We start from the raw sequence: 24,869 nt of genomic DNA on the forward strand, positions 1-24,869 counted from the left end.
GACGTTTCATAAAAGATTTTTCTAAAATTGCCACTCCTATGAATAAACTCCTAGAAAAGGATGCTCCATTCATCTTTTCAGATGAGTGTATCAAATCTTTTAATATTCTTAAAGAGAAACTCACTAATGCACCGATCATGATAACACCAAATTGGAATCTACCATTTGAACTAATGTGCGATGCAAGTGATTTTGCAATGGGAGCCGTTTTAGGACAAAGGATTGAAAAACGATTTCAACCTATATATTATGCTAGTAAGACGTTACAAGGAGCACAAACGAACTATACAACTACTGAAAAATAACTCCTTGCTATTGTCTTTGCTTTTGACAAATTTCGATCATATCTCGTTCTAGCAAAAACGGTGGTCTATACCGACCATTCTTCTCTTAGATACCTATTTTCGAAACAAGATGCTAAACCAAGATTAATCCGTTGGATCTTACTCTTACAAGAATTTGATATTGAAATCCGAGATAAAAGAGGAGCAGAAAATCTCGCCGCAGATCATCTTTCTCGTCTTGAAAATCCCGAATTAGAAGTTCTAAATGAATCAGCCATACAAGACAACTTTCCTGATGAATATCTATTGAAGATAGATTATAAAGAAATCCCATGGTTTGCAGACTATGCAAATTATTTAGTATGTGGATTCCTTGAAAAAGGATTATCGTACCAAAGACGAAAGAAATTCTTCAGTGATATAAAACACTATTTCTGGGAAGATCCACATCTGTTTAAAAGTTGTCCCGATGGAATAATACGCCGATGTGTATTTGGAGATGAAGCTAGTAAAATTTTAAACCATTGTCACACAGGACCAACAGGAGGGCATTATGGGCCTCAACTAACAGCAAGAAAAGTTTATGATGCTGGATTCTATTGGCCTACAATTTACAAAGACGCACACCTTCTTTGCAAATCCTGTGATGCATGTCAAAGGGCCGGAAAAATAAGTCAACGTGATGAAATGCCACAAAATGTCATCCAAGTATGTGAAGTATTTGACATTTGGGGTATTGACTTTATGGGTCCATTTCCAAAATCTCATAATAATCTATATATACTCGTAGCCATTGATTATGTATCTAAATGGGCGGAAGCACAAGCTCTCCCAACTAACGATGCACGAGTTGTAGTCAACTTTTTAAAACGTCTTTTTGCAAGGTTTGGAACACCGAAAGCTTTAATAAGTGATCGGGGTACTCATTTCTGTAATAATCAACTTGAGAAAGTTCTTAAAAGATATGGAGTAACTCATAAAATCTCCATCGCATATCATCCACAAACAAGTGGACAAGTTGAAAATACCAACCGAGCTTTAAAACGTATTCTAGAGAAAACCGTAGGATCAAATCCAAAGGAATGGTCCATTAAATTGGAGGATGCACTCTGGGCTTTTAGAACAGCCTACAAAACTCCAATTGGAACCACACCTTTTAAACTTGTTTATGGAAAAGCATGTCATCTTCCAGTAGAAATTGAACACAAAGCATTTTGGGCTTTGAAAACATGTAATCTTGATTTACATGAAGCTGGACGTCTACGATTAAGTCAACTAAACGAATTAGAAGAATTAAGACATGAAGCATACGAAAATTCGTTAATCTATAAGGAAAGAACGAAGAAATGGCATGATAAAAGAATCAGAAGTTCAAAAGAATTTAAAGAAGGAGACAGAGTTCTTCTTTTCAATTCAAGATTCAAGCTATTTCCTGAAAAATTGAAATCAAGATGGTCTGGACCATTCATAGTCAAAAGAGTTTTCCCATACGGAACGATAGAATTAATAAATTCAAATGGGATGGAATTTAAAGTTAATGGTCACAGAGTTAAACATTACATACATGGTCCGATGGAAGTCGACAACGAAGTTAATCACAATTTCGACACCACAGCTAACTAAGTGTGGGGAGAATCAAGTCTTTAAAGGATAATATGTAATTCTGTTAGAGTTAGATTGTCTGTTTTCGTGTAGTTCTCGAAAATGAAACCCGAATGGTCTTTCCCTAGCAGACCCTAAAGAACTAGTCTTCTCCCCCCATTCTGAATTTTTATTTTTTTTTAGGTTTTTACAAAATGAAGACTGCCTGTGAACTAAACCATGGTCTAATGCTATACGCTTTGATCACTAAACGTAATAATGACATACTCCCGAGTGAATTAGTATCAGTAATCAGAGAAAGAATGGACGGAGTTAGAAAAGAATCCAGATGCGAAGAAAATAAGTTACAATTTGGTAAAGGAAAATCAAAATCCGCAGCGAAAAGAAGAGCACGACACCTAGAAAGATGTCACAAATGCGGAAAATGGTCACATGGAGGTAAATGTTCAAATAATCAAACCTATTCAAATACCGAATTTGTTACTTTATGCAGAGACGGACCGTTCATATGTTTAGAAGAAAAGACACTGAATGCTCGAGGTTACGCTTATGTAGCTATGGAAAACCAATTAAACCGACTATCTTATGAATGGGATAGATCATATAACTAAGAAATCTATTTCACAGGTATGTTTGTACAGTTTTTATTTTATTTTTTTTATTTTTAACCTTTTGATAATAAACGCTAATTTGTTCGCTAAAAAGTATTAAATTGGTATTAAATAAAATTAGGTTTGGCGACCGAAATTATTGATATCATTCAAAAATTTATTACATCACTGCGAAATTTAACGTTTATTCTTAAGGTATAAATATCTTTAATCAATCAACCCAAAATATTTCAAAAATTCGTCATGAGTTAAATTAGGTCTTGGAACCGAAATTACTTTACCGAAAAGAGGGGCGCATATTTTTGATAATATTTGATTGATTAAAGTGGGATAAAAAGCCAAAAAGATTTTTAATTTTATTTTTACCATGTTTTTAAAATTAATATTTAAATCTTAAATTAATATTTAAATCTTAAATTAATATTGTAAACTTTGTAAAAAAAAAACAATATTTTTAAAATTGTAAATATTTGATTTTTTTAATTAAGTTTGGTGTGAATTTTTAATTTTTAAAATATGAATTTTTAATTTTATGCATTTCAAATTTTAAGTTTGGTGTGATTTTTTAATATTAATTTTGAATTTTATATTTAAATTGTGTGAATTTAAAAACAAAAATTTACTTTATCTCATTAAGTTAAAAATATGATTTTCAAAATTCTTCGTAAGTTGAAGACTAGGTCTTTGAACCGAAATTGCTTTACCCGAGGGAGGGACGAGAACTTTTATTATCATTATTTTTAATCTTATTGAATTAAAGTATGCCAAAAACATAAAAAAAACCCAAAAATCTTTACTTTTAAAAACCGCGCTTTGATTTGACAAATTTTAAAATTTTGTCGAGGGACAGACTAGGACAACGATCTGAAACGCCCTCGCTCCTAAAGGAAAATAAAATTTTTAAAATTTAATTAATTATAAGTTTTATAAAGCATAAGGTTTTATATAAAAAAAAAAAAGCAGAAAACACTGTAGCCGGCACCCCATGCGATCGCATGGGGTTTGCACTAGGAACCCATGCGATCGCATGGGGACCAAATGCAGGTCAGAAACAAATAACAGCAGCGGGTCTGTTCTTCATCCACAACACACACACATTCACGAAACTCACCCAAAAATTCACCAATTTTCGCCTTTTTTCTACCGTAATTCGTCATTTTTCTTGCTCTAATCATGCCTAGATTCTCATTCCTCAGCAAATTGGTAAAAATTACACCCCTAAACTCTATAAATTCCTAGTTTTTGTGATAATTACCAATTTTTTACCTAATGCAATTTTGTTAATTTCTAGTGTAATTAGTGTTAAATTGTTAGTATTTTATGCATGTATAACCTAGATTGATGCTATTTAACATGATTTGAAGCCAAAAACTTCAAAATTTTTAGAAATCTAGGGTTTGTGTTCTTGAGCAATTTGGGGCTTTTTGATATAAACAGGTTATGGCCGATTTTTGTCATGAATTATTGCTAAATTGAGTAGTGTAACATGTTTAGATAGTTAAATGATCCAAACAATGATCCTAAACATGAGTTTTGAAGATTAAAGTGGACTTTTTAAGTCCAAAATTCATGAACTTGATTTATTTGATATATTTGCCATTTGAGACTTGTTTAATTATTAGTAATGAATATTTTGACATGTTATTTGAGTTAAATGCTTATGAATTTTGTATACATTTTCATATGTGCTTATTTGAAAAGTGTAGAATTGTGAAAAATTGTGAAAATGTGTATAAGTTTAATTTTGATTTAACATGTTATAGTGATTGTTTTAAGTTGTTATTTTGCTAACACTAATGCATATTTGGATGCACAATTTGTGTATTTAATGTGTTTTACAGAGAGCCGACACTGGAGGTTCAGGAGCATCATCATCTAGACGACCAGCACCAGCACCAGAACCAGAACCAGAAATGCAACACGAACAAGAACCGCAACAGGAACAACAACAGCCTGATCAGCACATACCTTATTATGATCCAGTACAGTTTGTTGATGAATTCATAGTATTCCCAATGAGGCCGCCAGTAGAATTCCCAACGATTCCTGAGCACACTCTACATCCTAATCTGAGATTTGATAGAAGATGGAGAGATTACGAGACATATCAAAGGAACAAATTCAAATTGGTAACAAAAAATGTAGAGGTGCCAAGGGTAATTGATTGGGCCCCTTTGGAAACGGTCCATCTAGCTGACCGTGTTAGACAGATTTTAGTTCAAAGGTATGGCAGTTCTTCTTTTACAGATTGGGAACGTCTTTTCACCATTCGTAGACCTGTATATAAGGAATGGTGTGTTGAGTTGATGAGTACTGTATCACTTGATACAAATATAGTTAGGATAGATGATAGAAGATTTCTTAGGTTTATCCTTGGCGGTAGGATGTACAGAATGTCCATGCTGGACATGGCCAGGGCCTTACAGATATATACTCCTGGTGAGTTTCTATTACCCGATTGTACAAACTTGATTCATTATGGTGAACGGGTAGATAGTAACTTTGACGCTGACGCCATTTGGAGGCGTATGTCACATTTTGATGTTTTTACACGAGCAGGAGGACACTCCTATACACATATTGACAGAGCCGAGCTTCGTATTATTCATAGATTTTTGGCTAACTCGATTACACAAAGAGGTCATAATAAAGAAAAAATTACCTTATATGATTTATTCTACCTAAAGTGTATTCGGGATCCTAGAAGCTTTGTCAATATCCCTTACTGTGTTGCTTTTTATTTATCTAAAATGGTAGAGGGAATGCAGGACGGGAGTATAATAGGAGGAGGTATTTTTGTTACTCTCATTGGAGAGTATTTAGGTGTTGATAGGAACCAAGGGGGTCCATTACAGATTTGTAGAGAACAGGTTGAGCCCTTAGGATTGAAAGTTTATGTGGGTGCTAAGGTATTGAAAAGTAGACGTAACCAGGCAGTACCCTATGAGGGATCTCATCCTCAGGTAGAGAGAGGCTCAGACGAGGAAATGGAGGAGGCGGAAGACATTAGGGATGTCTTTCGAGATGCTATTCTTGACGTCCACGTTCGTATAGATGAGGAAGCAATGACGAACGCGGCAAGACATAGTATGTATGAGCAGTGGAACTCCGAGCGAGTATACGAGGATTATAGGCGACGCCAACACGATAGCTGGTTAGTTCATCAGCACCAAATCATGAGCCAGCTATCATATCAGGTACCAAATAACTATGTACCTACTCGACCTGCTCATTTTCCGCCACATAGCCCCGATATCCGACCACCCTTTAACCGGTATGACTATGACCAAGCCTATCAGAACACCTATAACCAACAATGGAACCCACCCGATGAGATGAACTGGAACCCCTATCCAGACTGATTTAGTTTTGGTTATTTTTATGATTATTATGTTTTTATCTTTTGACTTTTTCATGTTTAAACTTATGTTATTGGATAAATTTGTGTAATTTTTATTATTTTATTATTATTGTGTACTAATATTTCATATTTAGAATTTGAAAGTGGGATATTAAGTCCCATTTCAAATTGCCATGCATGATTTTACTTGTATGTATGTATATTGTCAATTGTTCAAAACAGGGTAAAACAGCGCATTTTCAAAGACTGGCATTAAGTTCAGCAAAAGCTACTAATTTTGACTACAAGATGACAAATAAATGTGATGTAACAACAGACGAAATGAACAAATGCTATGCACCATTTATCATTCAGCAAACAAACGCCAATATATTTGGAAACTTTGGTAAAATTTAATCATTTTCACACAAATCACCCTCAATAATTTAAATTGTTACTGATTTCTTGCAAATGAGGGCATTGCAAGATCTTAAGTGTGGGAAGGGGTTAAATTCTTTCGGATTTTAAAAATTTTTACTTTATACACTTGGTTACCATTAAAAATACTAGTAAAGCAGTAGTTGTATTAGAATCTAGTGCTCTCTGATAATAAAGAACAGCCCTAGTCTTATATACTGACTACCCAATTCTAGTAAAATTTTTCAAATTTTCAATTAAATGAACTCAAAATCATGTTTATACATATTTATGAACGATAAAACTAGGTGTTAACACCGAAATTATTGTAACCTCGGAAAGGACATAAATTGAGAAACAAACCAAAATGTTGAAATTCATTTAAAATGGAATAGAGGACGATAAAAAGGAAAATAAAAGCCAAGTGTGGAAAAATTTACCAAGTTATCTTAAACATATGTCACATATATCTGTAACAAATAACTGAAAATACTTTTGCTTTGGACTAAACTAAACCATTTTACCCGATGAAAGAAAAGAAGAGATGGATATACACGATGAATCAATTCCATCATTAAAAAGGAAGTAAAGTCTTCCGAAAAAGACACGCGCTTCTTGATTTAGGTCAAGAAGTTGTCGTCCAGACCAGCTGTAGGTTGACGAAAAATCTAGAAAAGTCATCTCTAAAATCAGCAGGAAATCCACGGACCTCAGCATTAAACAGGGTCACCAAGTGGTCAGATTTATCCTAACCATGAGAAGGATTTATCTCGTACAATGGGGGGGCACCATGCAAATTAGCTGGATAAGACTAATGAATCAGATCCCCAGAAAGGATAATCTCCTTAAAGATTAAAAATCAGCTTTTAAGACTGATATTACTCAATCCTAGAGATTGACCTTAAAGATTGAGAATTCAAACTCATGGAATTCAATGATAGCTAAACTCGAGCTTGAACGAGAAAATATTTTGATCAAAATTACAAACCGATTTGTTTTCTGAAAACCCTATTTTTAATACGTTCATTACCATTGAACGTAAAATCCTAGGAATTCACCTGGAATTCATTAGGTGTAAGACCCGTGTAATTATATTATATATAATGCTTAAATAGTAAACCGGGTTGTGGAGTTTTGTTATGTAGTTTAAAATGGAAAAGTAGCTGGAAACAGGGGGTTGCGCGCCACGCAAAGGGAGGGCGCGCCGCGCAAAACGCTGGTGACAGCTCTCCTTGTTTTATTTAATTTAAACGATGGGCATTTCGGTAAATTCACTTCGAGGCCGGATTTAATGCTTGGATCAGTAGTTTGGGAGTTCAATTACTCCCTTGTTCACCAACCTTATCCTCCCAATTCATTTTAGTGAGAGAGAGTGGGATATTAGAGAGAGAGATCCCATTTTGAAGAAGAAGAAGGAGGTTTCTTGCTAAAGTTCAAGTTCTAAAGTTGTTCATCTACTTCCTAGCTACATTTTGATTGTGGTGGTAAGCTCTAATCTTGATTTCCTAGTATAATGTTGTGAAAGGGTTAGAGTTAGGGTTTATGGTGAACATCAAACCCATTTATTAGTGATTATTGGGTGTTTTGGGTAAATTGGGTCATGTAGACTCGATAATGGGTTAGCTAGGGTTTTAAAAGTGTTAATTGATGTTAAGAAACCCTAATTGGCTAATAATTGGTTAGAACACTTGCTTGATGTATAAATGGGTGCTATTTGGGTATAGATGACCCAAAATGAGTGTATTGACTTTTATTAGGTCAAATGGGTCAAAATGGACCAATGTTGGTTAATGTTAGTGTTTTGTGTTGGAACCTAGTGATTAAATGTGTATGAAGACCTTAAATGTTAAGAGTTAGGGTTTTTGGTGAAGTTGACCCAATTTTAGGGTTAAGTATTAAAATGGGTCAAGATGGGTAATGTTGACCTAGTTTGGGTTAAATTGGTAAAAGATGACCCAAAGGGTGTTAACCTAGGGTTTATTCATGTGTTTGAGGTTTTGTAAGTGTTGAATCGAGTTGCTAGTCATTAGCACTCTTATAAATGATGAAAAACTTGAAAATGGGTCAAATGAGTCAAGGTTGACCTAATGGGGTGAAATGGGCATGAAATACCCTAAGTTTATGCTAGTTGAAGTTAATAGACTTTAATTCACTAGCTTTATTGATGTTAGTTGAGTCTTGGCCATTTATGGGCGGTTTTGGTATAGTCGAGCTATTTAATGCATATTGGGTCATTAAATGCTCAAGTGTAAGTATTGTGGTTAATTCCACTAGTTGCGTAATTGAATGTGTACTTATGTATTAGGTACGTTTGCTTTGAAGATCGGAAGTGCATAATCATCATCTTGGCGCTAAGGTGAGTGGAATAATTATGCGTGTACGTATATAATGTATTTATTTGTGTGTACGAATGTGGAATTGTCGCGGTGTTTAAGACACCACATTCTAGGTAACGAGTAGTATTGTCGCGGTGTTTAAGACACTACTCATAGTATGTTTGACGAGTGGTATTGTCGCGGTGTTTAAGACACCACTCATTGTTTAATTGACATGTGGTATTGTCGCGGTGTTTAAGACACCACATTGTCATGGGAGTGGAATTGTCGCGGTGTTTAAGACACCACTCATTGTATTGAATGAAGTGTGGATTCGTCGCGGTGTTTAAGACGCCACATTGTCGTAAGGGTGAGTTAGTCGCGGTGTTCAAGACATCACCCGGGGGATTAGTGATTACGCGGTGTGTAAGTAACACTAGTGGATGTTATGAACTCCAACGGTCTTGTAAGTACCGTTTCCCTTGTTCGAATTGGTTAACCAAGGTTGGTGAATTATGTATTGAATATATTTAATTATGAATCGTATGCTATTGTATTATTAGCTACTCGTGGATTTGCGGTTTATGGTATATGCATAATATTGTTGTATGATTGTCGAAATGTTAAACCGAGTATGATGTTGTGTAAGTGATGCAAGTAGGTAGATTATATATGTATATGTATAATTATTTTGCTCACTAAGCTTTGCTTACCCTCTCGTTGTTTACCTCTTTATAGGTTCGTGTGTGGATAAGGGTAAGGGCATTACCTTGGATTGAGTTTCCCGCTTTGATGATTAGGAAGCGCTTTTGGTTTATGGCTTGGAGTTTGACCGAGGCTTGGGTAGTTTAACCCCAAACACCATGCTCATTGTGTCGTTTGGCAATTAAACTTTTTGTGGTCGAAACTCTTATTTGTATTTTACACTTAGTGGTATTTTGGGCACGTGTGGGCCCCACTTTGTAAAACTCGTTCATACCTTAGTTATGTGCTAGTTTTACATAAATTAATGTACGGTTAAAAGCGTTTGGGCTAAATGTTTCGGGAAGTACCTCATCTTTTTCGCATTAAAGTGCACCGGGGACAGCCCGTATTTGCGCGGCGCGCAAGGGTGTCCGCGCGGCGCGCAGATGGTCAGCCAGCAAAAAATTTTTTTTTGTGTCACAAATTTACAATGGTTTTTGTCGCGTATTGGTTTGGGATGTTACAAGTGGTATCAGAGCATGGTCTAAGGGATTTAGGTGACTTGAGATAGACGCCTAGACTTAGACTTTTGTGTGTGCATTGTGCGGGACTTGTAGGACTTTGGGTCGGACCGGGACTTGGTTAGTACATAGGTTCATGTGAACTAATCATGTGTTATTTGTTCATGTTGTGTAGCAATCATCAAGCGAGATAGACGTTGTACTAGCAAGATAATGCGACGTGCTCGCGTAGTAATGACTAGCTACCATTACTACGGGTGCAAATCGTGTCAAACAAGCAATGTACGACGATTGTCGAGCAAGATGGGGTAGTGTGGTATATGTATATGTATATACATGCGTGTTATGTCTTTTCGTTCCATTGGTTAACCTATTTCATTTCTTAAGAATGAAGACGGAAGATGAATACGGAACGGAAGGGCCTACTAATGAAAGGAAGAACGAATTAGCGGTAATGGTTGAAGCCGCGATTGGACAACGTGTCTCGGGTTTCGCCAACGGAGTTGGCCAAGTGGTCAAAGAGTCAATCGAAGGACGAGTAACCGAAATGGTCCGAGACCAAGTGACTAAGGTTGTAAGGGAAGAGTTTGAGAAGAGGTTTTCTAAACCTCGAGGTGGTGGCGATGAGAATGTACTTGCAAGGTTGGAGTCACGTGCTCCTGGTAAGAGGACAAGAAGTGCGCCTGAAGGCGTCGAAAACGTGAAGAAGAAGTGTAAGGGAGGCCATGCACCTACGTGTTATAATTGTGCTGAAAAGGGTCACTTGTCGCGTGATTGCACGAATGCGCCTCCTAAAAACGACATATGTTTCAAGTGTCAAAGGAAGGGACACCGAAGGTCGGAGTGTCCCGAGTTGTTTATTAATCAAAGTAGAAGTGTAATTGAGGTGGCTAGTAGCATGAAGAAGGGAGCGTCAGGCCCCGGTGGGCTAAAGTGTTACAAATGTGGGTAATGGGGACATAAGGCTCGCGAGTGCCCGTTGGGCAAGAAGGTATGTTTTTACTGTTGGAAGGAAGGGCACCAAAAGTCAAAATGTCCTAAATTGATTGCAAAAAGGGATTGTAAGTTGGGGAATTTCGCGCCTACGAGTTATGATCATCTACAACGAGGTTATATGACACGCGATTGTGCAAATATGGCTTCGAGCACGATCAAGTGTTTTATTTGCCAAAAGGAGGGACACCGAAAGTCGGAATGCTCTGAATCGTTTGCTGAGCGGGTTAAGAGGTTGGAGCGCGAGTACTCGATGGATGGTGAAGCACAGAAGTCCAATAATGCTACTTCAGGTATTCATTCTCGATACAAATGTGCTTTATTATTACTTGTGGTGCGCCGATGGATCCGATTGTGAATTTAGAGATTTAAATTTCGTTTCGAGGCCTAAATTTGTCTCGAGTGAGCATATATCCCATTTGTATCCTTATGGGTGCGGGGTTAGGAATTTCTATGATGGTACACTAGGTCGGCGCCCGAGTCGTCGACTCACAAAGGTGCAACCTAGGGGCGAATGCATTAGTGTAAATACATGGTATTGTTACGGGTAGCGTTCCTAATGGAATTACCCTACGTTGGAGTTGGGATTGTCGACTGCAGGGTGTAAGACTTGGTGCAACCAAGCATTCCTTACTGTTTGGGAAATGTTTTCTACCAAGCCATGGGGACGGACTTTGGTTTTGGATGTTAGAGCGTGCTCGTTTTCGTGTGGAAATTGATGAGCCATGAGGTTCGTCGGGTGGATTGAACCATTAAGACCAAGTGTTTGATCTAGATAAATGTTGGTAATGGAGTCTTCGGGACGCGACGTTAGGTGCCTCTTCCATACGTACTAGCGTGGTGTCCGACTCCAATGGTGTGCGGTCACATTGTACTTAGGGTACCGGGGAGAAACCCTTAAGTACATGAGTGACCAGGTGGAAATTTGATGAGCTATAGCAATGGGATTTTTGCAAGTGCAAGGTTGTGTAAATCGTGGTAAACTCTTCGTTTAAAGCGTTTAAGTTTAGGTTAGATTCCTTCGTATGCTCAGGGTTGGAGCAAGGTTTTGGTGACGTGCGTATTAAAAGATGCAAGACGGGTGAATCTTGTCTCTCTTATAGGAATTTCGATAATGCGTTCTGGCGAATTAGTTGTTAGGTTAGTGGTCACTCTTTCTGTGAAAGTGGGTATGTTTTTATCGTCGGGATTTATTGTTGAGGACCAATTCGCGAGAATTCAAGGACTATGACCAATGAGGACATCGATTGTGTATGTGGATAAGTGGACCTCCCACGGGATGCTATTATTCAACTATGTAGTTACGGAACGGAGTCTTAAGTGGGGGAGTTGTACCCTCGCACGAAGGTGCTCTATTGTATTGTTACTTTGGATGATGCTCGTATGGATACGAAGCTAGTGTTGAGACCTACATTGGTCGACGGTGGTAAAAGTACAATTTGGAATAAGTTGTGCTTATAGTTTTGGGTTTAAATTATCACCAAGGTGGTAATGTGGTAAATCTCATTGGGAGATAATTGACGTATTCGACAAGTAAGGTAAGGTCCCTCGGTTAAGGGATGTGCGTACCGGATTCTCTTCTAGGGGATTATTGTTGTGCCTATGCGCAATATGGGTGGTTCTTGGCTCGATTGTGTTAGCCGTTTGGTTACCTTTGGGAATAGCATGATGGGACTTTGAGAAAGGGCACGATGCCTCATTCTCGTATACTTTGAGTGATAGTTACACAATGGCCATTATTGTGTACTACAAGGTGGTTACATGTAGGTTTATGATGTTAATTGCCCGTGTAAATTGTCCACTTAGCCGTTTTGTGCACATGGTGGTGAGTAATAGTCGTTTTCGACATCAGCGGTTTTTGGTCGCTTGCTTACGATTTTACGATAGTTGTGAACTAGTCGTGGTTGCGCGCTACTAAGAATGTTAAGTAATAGGTGTTATCCGTAAGGATTCTCTTTTGTCCGGTCTTCATCGTTTGGGTTGTTGACCTTGGGTTGAAATTTTGGTTGTTTTAGCATTGTACCAGGTAAGGGTACGCTAAGGGTACGTGGCATTCTCGCGTATTCTGAGTTATCGTTATAGACTTCGGATATTGTGTGTATTGCACGTTTTGGGATGCGTGCAAATGTGTATTTACTTTTGGGACATCCGGTGGGTTAATACATTTTGTGATGGAAATCGGATCGTAACGTTTGTTAAGTACCATAGAGCGTGGTTCCGGGTGGTTAAGTGACATGGATCACGAGGACGTGATCGATTCTAAGTGGGGGAGAGTTGTAAGACCCGTGTAATTATATTATATATAATGCTTAAATAGTAAACCGGGTTGTGGAGTTTTGTTATGTAGTTTAAAATGGAAACGTAGCTGGAAACAGGGGGTTGCGCGCCGCGCAAAGGGAGGGCGCGCCGCGCAAAACGCTGGTGACAGCTCTCCTTGTTTTATTTAATTTAAACGATGGGCATTTCGGTAAATTCACTTCAAGGCCGGATTTAATGCTTGGATCAGTAGTTTGGGAGTTCAATTACTCCCTTGTTCACCAACCTTATCCTCCCAATTCATTTTAGTGAGAGAGAGTGGGATATTAGAGAGAGAGATCCCATTTTGAAGAAGAAGAAGGAGGTTTCTTGCTAAAGTTCAAGTTCTAAAGTTGTTCATCTACTTCCTAGCTACATTTTGATTGTGGTGGTAAGCTCTAATCTTGATTTCCTAGTATAATGTTGTGAAAGGGTTAGAGTTAGGGTTTATGGTGAACATCAAACCCATTTATTAGTGATTATTGGGTGTTTTGGGTAAATTGGGTCATGTAGACTCGATAATGGGTTAGCTAGGGTTTTAAAAGTGTTAATTGATGTTAAGAAACCCTAATTGGCTAATAATTGGTTAGAACACTTGCTTGATGTATAAATGGGTGCTATTTGGGTATAGATGACCCAAAATGAGTGTATTGACTTTTATTAGGTCAAATGGGTCAAAATGGACCAATGTTGGTTAATGTTAGTGTTTTGTGTTGGAACCTAGTGATTAAATGTGTATGAAGACCTTAAATGTTAAGAGTTAGGGTTTTTGGTGAAGTTGACCCAATTTTAGGGTTAAGTATTAAAATGGGTCAAGATGGGTAATGTTGACCTAGTTTGGGTTAAATTGGTAAAAGATGACCCAAAGGGTGTTAACCTAGGGTTTATTCATGTGTTTGAGGTTTTGTAAGTGTTGAATCGAGTTGCTAGTCATTAGCACTCTTATAAATGATGAAAAACTTGAAAATGGGTCAAATGAGTCAAGGTTGACCTAATGGGGTGAAATGGGCATGAAATACCCTAAGTTTATGCTAGTTGAAGTTAATAGACTTTAATTCACTAGCTTTATTGATGTTAGTTGAGTCTTGGCCATTTATGGGCGGTTTTGGTATAGTCGAGCTATTTAATGCATATTGGGTCATTAAATGCTCAAGTGTAAGTATTGTGGTTAATTCCACTAGTTGCGTAATTGAATGTGTACTTATGTATTAGGTACGTTTGCTTTGAAGATCGGAAGTGCATAATCATCATCTTGGCGCTAAGGTGAGTGGAATAATTATGCGTGTACGTATATAATGTATTTATTTGTGTGTACGAATGTGGAATTGTCGCGGTGTTTAAGACACCACATTCTAGGTAACGAGTAGTATTGTCGCGGTGTTTAAGACACTACTCATAGTATGTTTGACGAGTGGTATTGTCGCGGTGTTTAAGACACCACTCATTGTTTAATTGACATGTGGTATTGTCGCGGTGTTTAAGACACCACATTGTCATGGGAGTGGAATTGTCGCGGTGTTTAAGACACCACTCATTGTATTGAATGAAGTGTGGATTCGTCGCGGTGTTTAAGACGCCACATTGTCGTAAGGGTGAGTTAGTCGCGGTGTTCAAGACATCACCCGGGGGATTAGTGATTACGCGGTGTGTAAGTAACACTAGCGGATGTTATGAACTCCAACGGTCTTGTAAGTACCGTTTCCCTTGTTCGAATTGGTTAACCAAGGTTGCGTGAATTATGTATTGAATATATTTAATTATGAATCGTATGCTATTGTATTATTAGCTACTCGTGGATTTGCGGTTTATGGTATATGCATAGTATTGTTGTATGATTGTCGAAATGTTAAACCGGGTATGATGTTGTGTAAGTGATGCAAGTAGGTAGATTATATATGTATATGTATAATTATTTTGCTCACTAAGCTTTGCTTACCCTCTCGTTGTTTACCTCTTTATAGGTTCGTGTGTGGATAAGGGTAAGGGCATTACCTTGGATTGAGTTTCCCGCTTTGATGATTAGGAAGCGCTTTTGGTTTATGGCTTGGAGTTTGACCGAGGCTTGGGTAGTTTAACCCCAAACACCACGCTCATTGTGTCGTTTGGCAATTAAACTTTTTGTGGTCGAAACTCTTATTTGTATTTTACACTTAGTGGTATTTTGGGCACGTGTGGGCCCCACTTTGTAAAACTCGTTCATACCTTAGTTATGTGCTAGTTTTACATAAATTAATGTACGGTTAAAAGCGTTTGGGCTAAATGTGTCGGGAAGTACCTCATCTTTTTCGCATTAAAGTGCACCGGGGACAGCCCGTATTTGCGCGGCGCGCAAGGGTGTCCGCGCGGCGCGCAGATGGTCAGCCAGCAAAAAAAATTTTTTTGTGTCACAAATTTACAATGGTTTTTGTCGCGTATTGGTTTGGGATGTTACATTAGGTCACCTGAACCAAATCGGGTGTCAACCGTAAGAACGGTGGTTGCATAGCATGGTCAAAGACAGGACCTTGTGCCAGACCGAAAAATCATAAGGGTGAGCTTTACTATTGCTCCTACCAAGGATAGTAATTGCATCCGACACGTTATAGACCATAATTAAAAGCATGTCAGGGGACATTGCCTTAACAGTTGCTTGTTCAACGCTTTCCTTTACAACCGGACGGTAGTTTATCGAAAGGTAATATACGGGACAAGTAAACTGGACGTGTTGCTTTCCAAATACAAGGTTAGCAAGTGGGTGACACAAAACCGCAAGTTTTGATCTAAAATTTTCAAATCTAAAACCCACCAAACCCACAAAAATATTTTGCAAACACCGGTAAAGGGTTATTCCGGAAAACTTATCTAGGGTAAAAGCTAGATTGAATTTTCAAAAGATCAAATATTTTCATAAAGATCCAATTTTCTTAAGGATCTACATTTTCATAGTCATGTGGGACTGTAAACCGCCTTTCAAATGTGCACTTTGCTTTAGAAACCGAAAGTAAATCGGCTATTTGATTGCAAGTGTCGTTGACCTAAACCCGAGGCAACTGTGGATGACACACCCACCTTTAACCATGATTCTATCGTTACTATCATTGTTTATACCGCCGTATAGAAATCACTGATGTACAAAGTGTGAAGAATAAAGAAGTGATTCTAATATTTCAAGACGATATTGCTTGAGGACAAGCAACGCTCAAGTGTGGGAATATTTGATAATGCTAAAAACGAACATATATTTCATAGCATTATTCCTCAAGAAAGACAAGCTTTTAGTTGCAATTGTTCTATTTACAAGTGATATTCGTTTAAATAATAAAAGGTGAAGACAAAAGACAGATTCGACGAATTGAAGACGCAAACGACCAAAAAGCTCAAAAGTACAAAATACAATCAAAGAGGTTCCAATTATTGATAAGAAACGTCTTGAAATTACAAGAGTACAAGATTCAAAACGCAAAGTACAAGATATTAAATTATACGCAAGGACGTTCGAAAATCCGGAACCGGGACCAGAGTCAACTCTCAACGCTCGACGCAACGGAATAAAAATTACAAGTCAACTATGCACATAAATATAATATAATATTTAAATAATTCTTATAATTATTTAATATATTATATTATTTATAAAACCGTCGGCAGAAGAAAACAACCAAAAATGAGCCTCCCCAGCTGGCCATGCGATCGCATGGCCTGGAAGGCATAAATCCATGCGATCGCATGAGCCCCAGTTCCATCCCACATGCCTATAAAAATCGAGCTTTGGTGAACCAAAATATCCATCCATCTTTCTCTTTTCTCATACGTAAAACATATATATATATATTTATAATTTATATTTTAATTTTAATTATAATTCTAATAATAAGGGTATGTTAGCGAATGTTGTAAGGGTGTAAGTCGAAATTCTGTCCGTGTAACGCTACGCTATTTTTAATCATTGTAAGTTATGTTCAACCTTTTTACATTAATGTCTCGTAGCTAAGTTATTATTATGCTTATTTAAAACGAAGTAATCATGATGTTGGGCTAATTACTAAAATTGGGTAATTGGCTTTGTACCATAATTGGGGTTTGGACAAAAGAACGACACTTGTGGAAATTAGACTATGGGCTATTAATGGGCTTTATATTTGTTTAACTAAATGATAGTTTGTTAATGTTAATATAAAGATTTACAATTGGGCGTCCCTATAAATTACCATATACACTCAATCGGACACGATGGGCGGGGTATTTATATGTACGAATAATCGTTCATTTAACCGGACACGGGAATGGATTAATAGCCACTAGAATAATTAAAACAGGGGTGAAATTATGTACAAAGGACACTTGGTATAATTGATAACAAAATATTAAAACTTTGGGTTACACTCAGTCGACATCCTGGTGTAATTATTAAACAAAGTATTAAAATCTTGTTACAGTTTAAATCCCCAATTAGTTGAAATATTTAACTTCGGGTATAAGGATAATTTGACGAGGACACTCGCACTTTATATTTATGACTGATGGACTGTTATGGACAAAAACCAGACGGACATATTAAATAATCCAGGACAAAGGACAATTAACCCATGCGCATAAAACTAAAATCAACACGTCAAACATCATGATTACGGAAGTTTAAATAAGCATAATTCTTTTATTTCATATTTAATTTCCTTTATTTTATATTTAATTGCACTTCTAATTATCGCATTTTTATTGTTATTATATTTAATTGCACTTTTAATTATCGTACTTTTTAATTATCGCAAGTTTATTTTATCGCACTTTTATTATTCGCAATTTCATTATCGTTATTTACTTTACGCTTAAAATTAAGTCTTGTATTTATTTATTATTTTACATTTGGTTTTAACTGCGACTAAAGTTTTAAAATCGACAAACCGGTCATTAAACGGTAAAAACCCCCCTTTATAATAATAATATTACTTATATATATGTTTGTATTTTTATAAAAGTAAACTAATATAGCGTTGAGCTTTGTTTAAAAAAGATTCCCTGTGGAACGAACCGGACTTACTAAAAACTACACTACTGTACGATTAGGTACATTGCCTATAAGTGTTGTAGCAAGGTTTAAGTATATCCATTCTATAAATAAATAAATATCTTGTGTAAAATTGTATCGTATTTAATAGTATTTCCTTGTAAAAATTAATAGTATTTTATACCACTCCGCTACCACATCAGTAAGCGAGAACTTATGTTATATGGCCATATGAGTTTGACAAACCCTCATTCAGGCGGTTCGCTACCGTCTACGAATGAAATATATTTTCGAGAAACAGTGTATGTTCTAACACTATTGTGATGGGGTTCTATGGAAGGAATGTTAAGCACTGATAATTGGGTGCTCGTGAAACAATTTTTGGAATGGTTTACTATTATATCAATGTTACAAATCTTGTGGTTCACTTGTACTTACTTACTTAAACCTATGATTTCACCGACGTTTTCGTTGACAGATTTCTATGTTTTTCTCAGGTCCTTGAACGTTTTGTGATACATGCTTCCGCTCATTACTTTTGATACTTGCTTGGATGTCGAGAATTCATGCATACGTGAAGCGTCTTTTGGCTACTTTCAAATTGTGTCGCATATGTTTCAATTGTACTTTAAACTTTGTTATGTAACTAGTTGTCGAACTACCTTGTAAACTTTGAAACATCTTTACTTTTGAAATGAATGCGACTTACTTTTGGTCAAACGTTGTTTTAAAGACTTATAACCACGTGACGGGACCTAAGTAGACGGCGCCGTCAATGACGATTTTGTCGAGTCGCTACATTCTGTTTGTGCAAATCACCACAATAACATACTATCACCAATCAAGGGTCGTCTTTTTCTTTAATTACCAGAGAAGCAATGTGGAATTATGAAGGAAACAATTATTGGACTTCATAAACTCAAGTCCAGTTATTAAATATTATCCAGACTTAACAACAAGCCCAACAGCAGGCTCAACAACAAGCCCCATGCTTTTACACAACCCAACCCGCTTCTTTTAGTCAGGAGACTATTCATCCTAGTACATTTATTGCAGATTACGGTGCTGCCGGGTGGCACATGGACACGGGTGTGTCTTCACATCTTACCTCCTATATTAATAATCTTAGTACGTTTTTTAATAATTGCAAATATTCATCAGTAGCCATTGGTCACGGGAACAATATTCCTGTCACTAATACCGGTCATAGCTTGTTACCCAATGTCCACCGACCGTTACATTTACATAATGTACTTGTAACCCCTAAAATCGTTAAAAACCTCATATCCATTCATCAATTTACCCGTGATAATCTAGTTTCTGTTGAATTTGATCCTTTTGATTTTTCTGTGAAAGATTATTCGACGCATCGCCTGCTTCTCCAATGTGATAGCACCGGAGATCTCTACCCACTTACATCACCCACCTCTCACTCTTCTCGGGAGGCTCTTCTCACTAGTCCCGTTACATGGCATCGGCGTCTCGAACATCCCGGACATGATGTTTTTCGAAGACTCCTTTCTAATAAAGGTATTACTAGTTTATAACTCGCGCATTCGCGGGTATTTTATCATATATGATTAATAAAAATATATTTTTAATAAATTATTTATATTAATGATATAAGTAATAGTAGTGCAATATATGTGCATAATAAGTTGACAAATATCAAGAACATTAAAATTAGGCACACAAAATAAACGACTATGAACTGTGACAAGTTATAATTATCAAAGCAGTTCACCCAAAGGAGTTCAGGAATTCCCGTTCAGCTTCAGTAATTGCTAGCAAGAGGTAGGAGCGGGTCAGGTCATTGCAGTTATGAAGAGAGGATTCACGTACGCAAGGGCTGCCAAATTATAGAAAGATTCCAATTAGATCATGTTAGTAACAGTTCGCAAGAAATTGTTTTGTAATCTATATGCCAACTCCATTGCTACCTATTTGGTAAAGTCAACACTAACGCTGACAGAGGAATAACGATAACTTGAGACACGTTTTAACCATATGTGTTGCAAAGACATTTCGACCAAAAGAAATATGATATTGTTGACTCAGCTGTCTATGAATTGAGTCAGTTAATGATTTTACCAAGTACTAACAAATCAGTGGTGAAAATATATACAAGCACTAGATGCAAATTAGCAGAAGAATCATATTTTGTATCACCAAATAATAAGTTACATCAACACACATAAGCAAGTCAGACACGCTATCATAAGCGACTATGAAAAGTTGGAGATACATTATGAAAATATATTTTCATCTATTAATAGCCAAAAAACATGATAAGCGTCCCTTTAGCAGACATGCAAGTTATTTAAACAACGGTCATAAGAAAATTCAAAGTTGAAACAAACCTTGAACCTCTAGTATTTAGCATGTAGCGGAACTCTGGATGCCTACATACTGAGTAATCGGTCTACTCTAAATCCCTTCTACTTCCACCATTCCACATAATAGTACAAATAACATACTCGTACGCACACCATTCCACCTAATGATTGATTGGATGTGAGTATTTTCTCTTGAATAATAACACATGGCACCCACGATCACCAGTTGCAAGGTGACAACTACTTCTATTAAACTCGATTGCTGAGATGATATCAACTGTTATCAAGAGAATGCAAGTAGATCAAATACTTTATCATAATCAAAATAGATGAAATAGAAGACCACTGTAAAATCAATCGGTGGATAAACAATTTGAATACGTTTGAGTCATTACCTTTAACTCATCCAAGGCATTTGACTTACATGGATTTTTATATATAGTTCCACATTGCTCAAAAGATATAAGTTTTATTCGAAGAGCAACCGTCATCAATATAAATGTGCTGATTTATACTGTTTCATCCATATCAGTCCAAATAAGTAAACCTTGGTGTAAAAAATCACTCAAATGCCAACGTGTATTTTGAACCCTTTTATTGAGATTAAACACAACTATTGAAATTATATAAGCTAAAATACTAATTTATACTAGAAGGACATGACTAACATGTTAACCAAGTAAAGCAATCATATAATATTTTACACAAACTTACTAATAATTAGCAAGGGAAAATACTCACATCCAATCAATCATTAGGTGTGTTAGGATGCTTAAGCTCCATAAAATTTGCATATCTATATCCGGTTTCCCCCTCTGGTATAAAACCTATTGTACAAAACTTATAGCAGAATAGTAGCTCAAACCCATTAGAGAGATTAACTGTCACTTAGCAAGTAAGATTTGGAATTTTGCCCAACCTGAACAACCATTCAACGTTCAATAGTAGTGAAGACGGTTGAATACGTGTCAATAAATATGAAAAAGTATATATATAAAGTCAGTGGTTCTGGTGGGTTGTGGAATGGTCAAGACAAGATTGGGTAAAATATTTTGAATCTAAGTTTGGGTAAAATAGGTGAATCTAAGTTCGGTTCATAACAGGTGAGGGTTGGCTGACCAAGAACACATAGTGAAGGGGAACTTACAGATCTTTTACATAATTAGTACCATAACTGATTAGTAAAGTTATATTTTTCAATATAACTTCATCGCCAGTAACCGAATATGTATGACCAAGAACACATAGGAAGGCTTAGTCCATTATGTTAAACATATTTGGTGACTGACGATCCGTTCGACCCATTTTACCTATAACCATATAAGTAAATATAGTTGTTTTACCCACTTGGCCAGTTAGAAATAAATTTATAACCCAGGCTACCGTGTATGTAAGTAATTGGATCGAATTTGCCACTACTTACCGTTAGTCGGAATAAAGTGGATCCATGACCTACAGAATGCAAAGCAGTTTGATTAGCATGCCATTATTCTAGGTACTCCTTCAAACAACGGTTCGGATACCGATTTCACCAATTTGTTTGGATTTGGGTAGTAAAACTAAAACGAAATTCAAATTTCAAAACCGAAATCGGAAACCAAATCTGAATGTGGCCCATACGTAGGTTCACTAAGCAGGTAGACTAAGGCTTTTTGTGGTTTTAACTAATAATAAGATTTTAATTATAACATCATACCTGAATCATCTGTTACGGTCCTTCAGCTGGCTTCATAAGGATAGGTTTGAATGTTGAAGTCAACAACTACAACTGCACTTGTGAAGGTTCTTCAGGGACCATCTTAAGGAACTTTTAAGAAGCACATCAATATTATCAATCCTGTATGCATTTTCACAATTGATTTAACACATGTAAAAAAAAAAAAAAAAAAAAAAAATTTAATGTTACCTATACTGGCTATGATTGTACAGATAGCAAAAATAAAATAAGAACTTGTCGATAGTACCATACCATCTGAATTTGTGTCAAAGCTCTCCCAAAGTGCGGCAATGATGGATTCATAGCTATAAGCTAATATAAGTGAACCAATTTTTGTTTCGAAGTTTATGCGCTGACTTGAAAAAAGACGATAAAACTCTGTTATTATAACCCTGAAACCCTAAGATCGAAAAGAGTACGAACCTTAATTTTTGGATTTCAATCCCCATTGATGGTTCGAATCAAGGTGAAACTGTGCAATCGGAATCAAATACACTTCACAACCAACAAATAGTCATTGAATAAGAAGAAAAAATGGATTAAACATTTGTGAATTTGCAGTCGAATCAGCATAAGTTCATTCACTAAATAAGGAAATAACGGGTAAAATCTGAGAAATAACCGAAATAGGCACCATCGACCAATACATATAAAAAGACAAGAAAATCACCATCACCATCGCCTTCATTGAAGCAAAACAGCATCTGATTTGTGAGTTTTGAAACCCTAATTAAGAATGGGGGGAAAGCGCTACAACTGATTTTGACGTGCTGTGCCGATGCCAATCCCATCTTTCAATTAGGGCTAAAGGGTAATTAGGCATCCTAACTGCCTACGTTAATCCTTAATGATGCCATAAGCATTTTAAATGGCTGAGATTAAATGTTTGGAAAGTCATCTAAGGGATGAAATTTTGCCATGTCAATTTTTTTTCATATTTAATAACATCATAAAATTTTTCTAATTATAGATAAGAGAGATTTGTAATAAATCGTCTTCCCCCTTTCTTTGCCATGCCTGTCAACTTGGCAAACATGTGCGACTCCCTTTTTCTGTTTCTACTTCTCATTCTAACGGTTCTTTTGATATTATACATTCGGATTTATGGACAATAGTGGTTTAAAATATTATATTATATTCCCTGATCATTTTTCGCATTACGTTTGGGTTTATCCGTTATGCATTAAATCTAACGCACTTACCACATTCATACTATTTCGTGCATTTGTTCGCACTCAATTTAACCAAGAAATCAAAGCTTTTCATTGTGATAATGGGGTGAATTTGATAATACTGCTTTTCATCATCTTCTTCAAACTAATGGTATTCAATTTCTATTCTCCTGCCCTCACACCTCTCAGCAAAATGGAATGTTCGAACGCATGCTTCGCACCATCAACATTCTAATTCGCACTCTACTCTTTCAAGCTCATCTCCTGCCCACTTACTGGGCGGAAGCTCTCCACATGGCAGCCTACCTACTGAACATTCTTCCTTCTACCGCCATCAATCATGACATCTCGCACTTCCGTCTCTACAAACAAAAACCAAACTATGCCACCCTCCAAGTCTTCGGTTGTCTATGCTAACCTCACCTTCCCACCACACACAAATTTGCTCCTCGCTCCACTCCATGCATTTTTCTTGGGTACCCCTAAATCATCGGGGTTACCGTTGTCTAGATCTCACCACCAACAAAATCATCCTATCTTGACATGTCACCTTCGATGAGACATGTTTCCCATTCGGTTCAATGACACCCACTCAACCTCCATCATATGTCTTTCTGGACCCCCTCCAAATATCTTTTCTAGAACATTTCATCTATCACCGGACACACATCCTCCTCCTAGTTAGGCTACATCTTCCTCTACTTCTTTGTCCATTCACCCTATGATCACTCGCACCCGCCTTGGTACCACCAAGCCGGTTTAACGTCTCAACCTTCACACAACCTCCATATCTCCTATTCCCCGGACTTACCCTGCAGCTCTTAACAACCCTAACTGGAAACAAGCTATGACTGATCAATATAATGCTTTAAGTAACAATAGTACTTGGAAACTTGTGCCCCGTCCATCGAACACGAACATAGTTCCCTCCATGTGGCTATTCAAACACAAGTATAATGTAGACGGTAATTTGAGCAAGTATAAAGATTGACTTGATGCTAACAGTCGAAACCAACATGTTGGCATTGATTGTGATGAGACTTTTAGCCCGGTTGTTAAACTGGCATCCATACGTACGGTTCTTAGCTTGGCAGTTTATGGACACTGGCCTGTCTACCAGCTAGATGTCAAGAACGCCTTTCTACATGGACAAATTTCTGAGAATGTATATATGCATCAGCCTCCAGGGTTTCGCGATCCTCGATACCCGAATCATGTCTCTTATTGCAGAAATCCTTATACGGCCTTAAGCAGGCCCTTCGCGTATGGTTTCAATGGTTTTCCAGTTATGCTCAGCGGATCGACTTTCACCAAAGCTGTTGTGACACTTCTCTTTTCATTTACCGTTAACGATCTGATATAGCCTACCTACTTTTGTATATTGATGACACTGTGTTGACTACTTCTTCCACATATTTCCTACAATAGATCATCACTTCGTTACATAAGGAATTTTCTATGACAGATTTGGACCCTTTGAACTACTTTCTTGGCATTACCGCGACTCGTACTGCATATGGAATGTTCTTATGTCAGAAACACTACGTTACCGAGATTATTGAGGGGGCAGGTATGCCCACATGTTATCCCTGCATGAC

The 24,869-nt window shown here is 37.0% G+C and overlaps 1 long non-coding RNA gene across 6 annotated transcripts; it reads right to left on the reverse strand.

Annotated features, from left to right (window-relative positions):
* Positions 1–19,671: 19,671 nt before the first annotated feature.
* On the reverse strand, positions 19,672–22,896 carry LOC139852501 (uncharacterized). 6 transcript variants are annotated; one of them, XR_011761093.1, is made up of 6 exons: positions 22,523–22,896; positions 22,352–22,451; positions 22,079–22,219; positions 21,124–21,834; positions 20,407–20,659; positions 19,672–19,895 (listed from the first exon to the last, which is right to left on the reverse strand). It is a non-coding gene; the product is annotated as an uncharacterized lncRNA (long non-coding RNA). The 6 variants fall into 6 exon arrangements; XR_011761089.1 differs by having other exon boundaries at positions 21,124–21,301; positions 21,806–21,834; positions 22,352–22,896; XR_011761091.1 differs by adding an exon at positions 20,778–20,896 and having other exon boundaries at positions 22,352–22,896.
* Between the last annotated feature and the right edge of the window lie 1,973 nt (positions 22,897–24,869).

This window comes from Rutidosis leptorrhynchoides, chromosome 6 (genome assembly GCF_046630445.1).
Source record: "Rutidosis leptorrhynchoides isolate AG116_Rl617_1_P2 chromosome 6, CSIRO_AGI_Rlap_v1, whole genome shotgun sequence".
In the NCBI taxonomy this organism is placed as follows: Eukaryota; Viridiplantae; Streptophyta; class Magnoliopsida; order Asterales; family Asteraceae; genus Rutidosis; species Rutidosis leptorrhynchoides.